General features: G+C 39.1%; 1 protein-coding gene and 1 non-coding gene across 3 annotated transcripts in view; one reads left to right on the top strand and one right to left on the bottom strand.

Annotated features, from left to right (window-relative positions):
* Adk (adenosine kinase) overlaps positions 1-7,515 on the bottom strand; it is a 563,958-nt gene that overhangs the window by 186,414 nt on the left and 370,029 nt on the right. The gene's annotated exons all lie outside the window — the stretch shown is intronic.
* Positions 6,156-6,259, top strand: LOC111818681. The gene has a single exon (XR_002822607.1). It is a non-coding gene; the product is annotated as a small nucleolar RNA U13 (small nucleolar RNA).

Raw genomic sequence — 7,515 nt, 5'->3', positions numbered from 1 at the left:
CGCCAGGCAAGTGCTTATTCTACTGATCCACCTCCCCGACCCCACACGTTATATTCTAAAAGTTATGTTTTATTTATAGTGTAAATTCATTTAAAAATACTTATTCATTTTATTTTATTTTTTGTGGTATTGAGGATCAAACCTGGAACTTTATGCTTGCCAGGCCAGCACTTATGCCACTGAGTTATATCCCAGCCAAAAAATTTCATTGAGTGGCTAGAGTACCCATTGTTTAAGGAACTGGAGAGAAATAAAAACAAAAGATACACACAGTGTATCTTTTTAAAAATTTTTAATTTTTAAAAATGATTTAGTATAGGGTCTACAGGGCCTCATTACCCAGATCCAACTCTTAGTGATCCTCCTGTTTTCAGCCTCCAAAGCGCAGGGGTTACAGATGCATCCACCATCCCCAGTCTCAATCACTCTCTCAGCATGTTCCTGGGGGTGGGGCCGGCACTGTAGGTGGGGATTGAATCCCCGCCCCCTGCAACTGCTTAAGCAGGTGCTTTAATCCGCTGAGCTCTCTGGCCTGCCCACAAAGTATGTCCTTATGGAGCGCTCTTTACAGAAACCATGCTCAAAAAAAAAAAAAAGAAATCCCAGTGATCCTCAGACAGGAGGATCACTAGGAGTCTAAACTGTATAGTGAGACCCTATATCAAATAAAAAATATTTGTGTGTTTCTTAAAAAAATAAATAAATAAAATAAATATCTAAAAGATGTGCTAAGAAAAAAAGAAAGAAAAGAAAAAAAAAAAAAAAAAAAAAAAAAAAAGAAACCATGCTCACTTCTGAATCAGTGGTGACCCCAGGCCATCGCTCTATGTCTAACATCTTTATTGTTCTCTTGCATTACCTCCACCATGAAGATTTTCTGAATACTTAAACCTGTGGTAGGGTTGCAATATAAAACCCTGGATGCCTAGTTAAATCTGAATTTCAGATGTGCAATGAATAACTTCTTAGTGTAATTATGACCCAAATATTGTGTGTCCCATCTGAAATACAAATTTAGGGCTGGCAAGATAGCTCAACAGAGTAAGCGCCTGATCAAGCAAGTGCATGGACTGGGATTCGATCGCAAGTAGCACATGCCGCACCCTGCCCCCGGGTCGGCTGAGACCAGGTGTGGTGGCACATGCCTGTCATCCCAGCCCTGGGGAGGCTGAAAACAGGAGGATCATTACGAGTCTGAGCTGTGCAGTGAGACTCTGTACAAAATACATTTTAAAAAATACATTTAAATGGCCATTTGATATATTTATTTGCTAAATCTAGCAACTGTATTATCTGTAATTTCCCCCTTTCCCAGATTTTCATTCTAATTATATTCAGAAACATAGAGATTAACATTTAATTATCCTTTTCTGTAGGATTTGTGTTTTGGTACTCCATGTTTTAAGCACTTAAGTACTTGAAAAATGAACTCAGAAATTAAAAATTACAATGATTTATTTACAAAGATGTTTTCCCCAACTGTATTTGTAATATTGACAAAAACAGAAACAGTAAAAAATTCAAACAATAGAAGACTAATGAAAATAAATGATATTAAATAGCCATGCAAAATAATTGAAAGAATAATTAAAGACATTGGAAATGCCAAAATTTTAAAATTAATGGGGGAAAAAGGAAATAAAACTCTAATATAATTTCAACTTGTTAAACATTTGCATATACAAAACAGTTGGTGACACTCTTTAGAAAGTCCAATGTCATAAAAGAGAAAGATTATGGAACCGTTTCAGATTAAAATAAAGCACAGACATGACAAATAAAGGAAATGCATAATGCTGGACTGGATCCTGGAAGACAAAACTGCTTGGAAGGACGCTCTTGGGAAAATTTTGAAAAATCTCAATATGTACCATGGTTAGACGTACATTTTTAGAAAGAAGAGTGGAGGGGGGAGAGAAAGTGAGCGATGAATAAATGAATGAATGAATAAATGAATGAGAATGCTCAAAACATGGGGGAGACTGTACTCCTATGGTTGAAAATTATTATTAAAATATAAGTTTAGGGCTGGGAATGTATCACACACACATACATTAAAATATTTTAGAATAGTTAATGCTGGGTGATGTGATGAATGTTGATTTTAATTTTTTCCCCTTTCTGTATTTCTCCTTTACTATTATGAACATGCATCACTGGTTACTGTACTTGCAAAAATTTAAGGAATACTTAAGACACTCTGATAAATACAATTCATGAGGCGAAGTTGTCATTTTTGTTTATCTTTATGCTTTATAAATTTCTGGGATAAATTATTTTTAATGCTTTACTAAGTGGTCCTTGTAAAATAAAGTCTCAACATTTTTTTGCCCAATACAATCACCGTTATTTTACTAAGAATGAGAGGCATCAAAAGGAGTTTAAGGGCCATGGAGATAGTTCAGCAGTCTAAGCACCTGCCTAGGCAAGAGCAAAGACACGGGTTTGATCCCCCATACCACATGCTGTTCTGGTCCTGCCCTAGACACACTGAGCAGGCCACCAAGACCCCGCACTGGGGAGGCTGAAACAGGAGGATCACTACAAGTCCGAGCTGCATAGTGAGATCCTGTATCTCACACAGACACACACACACACACACACACACACACACACACACACAAAGATGACAAAACAAAAACAATAACAACAACAACAAAAATGAAGTTTAAACTTGTTTGTCCATGTATTTTACTGGGTAGGATATCCTATGGGCTTACATTACAAGTACATTTTAAATCATGTAACTTAGAAAACTTTCCAGAAATATTTTTTGTATGCCTGTCACTGCATATAGGGATAGAGAAAATTTCATAACTAAAATAGTAGCATGTTGAGATATTTTTCCCATTACTTGGAACAAAAGAGAAAAAAAAATTCAGTTAGTATAAATTTAAGAGAAAGCAACTAAAGAAACAAATAAAACTATTTCCAGAAAAGGCCTATTACACCACACCACCATCGCACAGTAAGTACTACACTGAAATCACAACTTAAGAAATAAATCTTCCACTTGTTATTTGAAAAATAGCTCTAAGTACCATTCAGCTGTGAAAACATTCTTTGGTAAGTTTATCTCTTTCCCCACCCAAGTTGTAGCCATCTGAATGTCTCTTGCAACAAGCAGAAAGTTCCACTAATTTTTTTGCCTTAGTCTGTGTGGTGCATTTCAAGGTTCCACATGACAAGAAAGATAAACTCTGACACGTCAGGATAGCAGATATGAAGTTTGATTATGAAAGAATAGCCTGAATTCACTTCCTAATCAGTATCTCCCTTTTGGAAGGTAAGAAAGGAAGATGTCATGCTAGCATTAATACAATGCAGAGAGAGAGAGAGAGAGAGAGAGAGAGAGAGAGAGAGAGAGAGAGAGAGAGAGAGAGAAACTACCTTTCCTGGTGTAGGGAATGATCTTTCTACAAAGTACCCATTCAAGTTGGATTCCAATTACCAAATTAAGAATTCTATCTTGCTTTGAACAAATTAGGACTAATATCCACTCTATTAAAAAACAACTTTAATGTTAACTGTAGTTTAAGTCAGATACTGAGAACACATAATGCCTATCAAAATGAATTATTCACTACAGATCAAAAGGAGGAGCAGTTTAATGATAAAATATCACATCCACTTGATCCTGAAAATACCTTACATAAATCCAATGAGAAGTCGCATTTCTGAATGTAAATTTAAGAATCTTCCTAATAAGGAAAGCTGCTTAAAATAGGAGCAAATTAGTTACCGAATATAAGGGGAAAAATGATAGATTTATCGCCTGTTTCTCAGCTAGCAAAATTTAACAACATAGGCCTGAAGTCTCCCTGTTTTTCTTCTCTACCTAATGTATTGAAACCAGAGAAGATAAAAGTAGACAAGATGTTTTTGGTGGTAACTAGAGCCTCTGGACTTATCAAATGAGTATAGGGGTGCATCACATTAATGTCCTTAAAACTATATTACCTGGGTCCCCTAAGCCTGCATTATTCCATATGTAAAAACACATTGCAGACTCTTAATGTGCAAAAAAGGTGAGAGGAAAGACAATGTGAAAAGTAACTGCCTAATAGCAGTGTTAACCTTAGAGACCTGTGAAGGCCTAGCGCCAAGTACAGTGCCTGGCATACAATATACTTTCAATAAATAGTGGTCAAACTTTTTTTTTTTTAATGTATTTGGTACATGGTACAGGGTCTTACTACACAGCTCAGACTTGCAGTGATCCTGTTTTCAGCCTTCCCAGGGCTGGGATTACAGGCATGCACCACCACGCCCAGTCTCAGTGGCCAGCTCAGCATACCCCTGGAGGCGGGGCCAGAGTGGCATGTGATAGCAGGGCTCGAACTCCAGTCCCTGCCCTTGCCTAAGCAGGTGCTTAGCGCACTGAGCTATATTGCCAGCCCAATAGTGGTCAAACTTAAGTACATTAGACTCCATGTGCCCTGGACAAAAAGGAAGAAGGTAAAATAAGCTTTCTTTGATTTTTTTTTTTTTGTTGTTGTTGTTGTTTTTTGGTGGAACCGGGGACTGAACTCAGGCCCTTGTGCTTGCCAAGGAAGCGCTTATTCTACTGTGCCATCTCCCGGGCCCCATTAAGCTTTCAATTCTATTCTTTTGAAAATCTATCACCCATTGACTCTTTTTTTTTTTTTTAAGTTTCTTTTTTTAAAAAATTTTTTCCATAAATTTATTGAGAAACAAATAGCAATGAGACAGTTTCAAACCAAACTGGTAGGACAGTTTCAATAGTTAACACACTGCATACATTCTTCCTAGTGGTTAATTGCTGTACAAGATGCAGACATGATATCCTATTTACATACACCACTAGAACAAATCCCTCTATTCATTAAGAGAATGTAACTGTATATTGATCCTAGCTATTTGAATACACAGATACAAAATGGACATTCATCTGCATCCCCTTTTTGTGTTAAGTTCCATTATATGAATATTATAGGTGTGTAAACTCAGCAAAATATTCTAAAAGAGTCCAGTAGCCCATAATAGTATTGGGTCTTCCGCTTGACTGGCAGTGTCAGAAATTGTTGACCTGAGTCCCCTACAGCTCAGCATAACAGCATGGCTTTCACCCATTGATTCTTGTTGAGAATTTTTTTTAGGTACTGAGAATCGAACCCAGGACTTTGGGCTTGCCAGACAAGCACTGTGCTGCTGAGCTATATCTCCGACCCCTGGGATTCTTTATAAATGATCACTTTCCCAAAGCATACAATTTGGGTATCAACAAAACTGAAATGACTATTTTCATAGTTCCATCTGGGTTTAGGATCATACGAATTCTATGTTCCCTGCTTAGTATTCTGCAATATCGCAGAGAAGTAAAACAGAAGCAATGACAGCATGGCCTTGTTTTCGCGTGGCCCTTTGTATTTCAGTCACAGGCACACATTCCACTTACAGTGAGTACAAAGAGCGTGCCTACTGCCGCCCTGCCATTTCTCAGATGAGAAAACCCAGGGATGGAGAGGTGAAGTGGCCTCTTACTACACAGCTATATCTGCTTGGAGCTGGAGGCTCTCTGACCCTAGGCTGGCACTCTAACAACTGGGTCACACCAAAGAGTGCATCTAGCAGACGAGGCACTCATCTGTGCACTCATTCGGCTCCCCGTGGGGGAGGCCGAGCGGAAGCGATACTGTCCACAGTGGAAATTGGCGGACAGCGGCAATGCGTGATCGGTCCCCCGATGCCCTCCATCAAGACATCCTAATCTGGAAAAGGTGACAGCTGAAAGCAACATAAAACTCCCAGGCCAAACAGCATGATCCTACGCACTAACTCAACATGAAGATGCCTTCAGCCTTGACTTCTCGTCTCACTTGCAATTCTTTAGCCAATCCTGTCTGTTTTAGCTTCAAAGTCTCCCCAAAAGTAAAGTGAACATTTCTCAGTATTTCTCCCACTACCATCTGGGACTTAGCCACTACCACCTTTTGCTTAGACTAGTGCCGTAACACAACATTCGTTCTCTTAACTTTTGCCTTTCTTAGGAAATAGCAGTTTCATGAAGGCAGGTATTTTTGTGTTTTGCACCTCCAGAACTTATTAAAATACCCACTACATTTAAAGAAAATGTGTTTAAATGAATAAACGTAGCTGCCAGATAGCATAATATCTTTAAAAGGTAAACGAGGAGCCTTTGGTTCCTGAGCGCGATCATGGGTGTTCATGCCTTACGCATGAGATGTGCCTCCCTCAAACCTTATTATGATGTGGGCACCACATTACCTGTCTGACATTAAAAAAAAAAAAAAAAAAAAAAAAAAAAAGGCAAATGAGGTCATTTTATTGCTTTGTTTGAAAGTATGCCCATCTAGACAAAAGTCAAAGCCGAAGGTCCCTAAAGTGGCCTCCAAGACTGAATGCCTGAGCACCAGCACGGCTCTGACATCGCCTCTGCTGCTTACTCGCTGTCTTCTGCCTGGAGGGCTCTTCCCTCACACTTGGGTCTTCCAGGTCTCTGCGCAACACCATCTCTTCAGGGGGGCGTGCTCTGACCACTCCACACAGAGTAATTCCCTCATGCCCATCATGACTTGAGTTTTTCCTGCCTCATTATGTTACTCATCTGTTACCATTCATCTCCTGTCTCTTTTCTTGCACAATAGCATGCTTCACACGGGCAGGTATCCTACTTTGTTGACTTCTTCACTAAGTGCGTACACCAGCATCTAGCAAGTGGCAGAACCTCACAAATTTACTAAAAGAAAGAATAAATAAGAGGAGCTACTGCAGGGCATACCTTTAATCCTGGTATTCAAGAGGCTGAGGGAAGCAGATTTTTCCAAGTCAGAGGTCAGCCTGGACTCCACAGTGAGCTCAAGGCTAGCCTGGAATACGTGGCCAGACCCTGTCTTCTCAGAAGTACAATCAAGATGAAGCATAAATTTATTGCTGAGTCTAATTTCATCAGAGCATAGGGTACGGCACCATCACAAAGCAATCCAAGTCTACCTGCCTGATATCTCATCTAGCCAGACATTCTCTCTCTCCAGGCAGTTCCATAAAATAGATTATTAGATAGCCCTTTTATTTTTCAGTATTGAGGTTTATTTTTTTATATTTTTCATTTATTTTTGGTGGAACCGGGGATTGAACTCAGGCCCTTGTGCTTGCCAGGGAAGCACTTATTCCATTGAGCCATCTCCCCAGCCCAAGTATTGGGGTTTAATACTTAAGTATATTTCTAGCCTCTCCAGGCTGGGTTCAAACTTTTGATTATTTTGTCTCAGCCTCCTAGAGCATTGGCTTACAGGTGTGCAGCACCACACCCAGCCTTTGTTTTCTGATATATTTTTAAAGTCTAAAAGTTAAAGTTGGGGCCAGGGAGATGGCTTAGTAGAATAAGCACTTCCCTGGCAAGCGCAAGAGACTGAGTTCAATCCCCGGTTCCGCAAAAAAAAAAAAAAAAAAAAAAGATAAAGTTGTTTTAAATGACATACCACACAATATGATATGCAACTAAAAATTTTAACAATATTTCCCAGTAGCAAT

This window comes from Octodon degus, unplaced genomic scaffold, assembly GCF_000260255.1.
Source record: "Octodon degus isolate 3935 unplaced genomic scaffold, OctDeg1.0 scaffold00005, whole genome shotgun sequence".
In the NCBI taxonomy this organism is placed as follows: Eukaryota; Metazoa; Chordata; class Mammalia; order Rodentia; family Octodontidae; genus Octodon; species Octodon degus.
The sequence above is the reverse complement of the archived record's forward strand: the minus strand, read 5'-3'. Positions and strand labels throughout refer to the sequence as shown.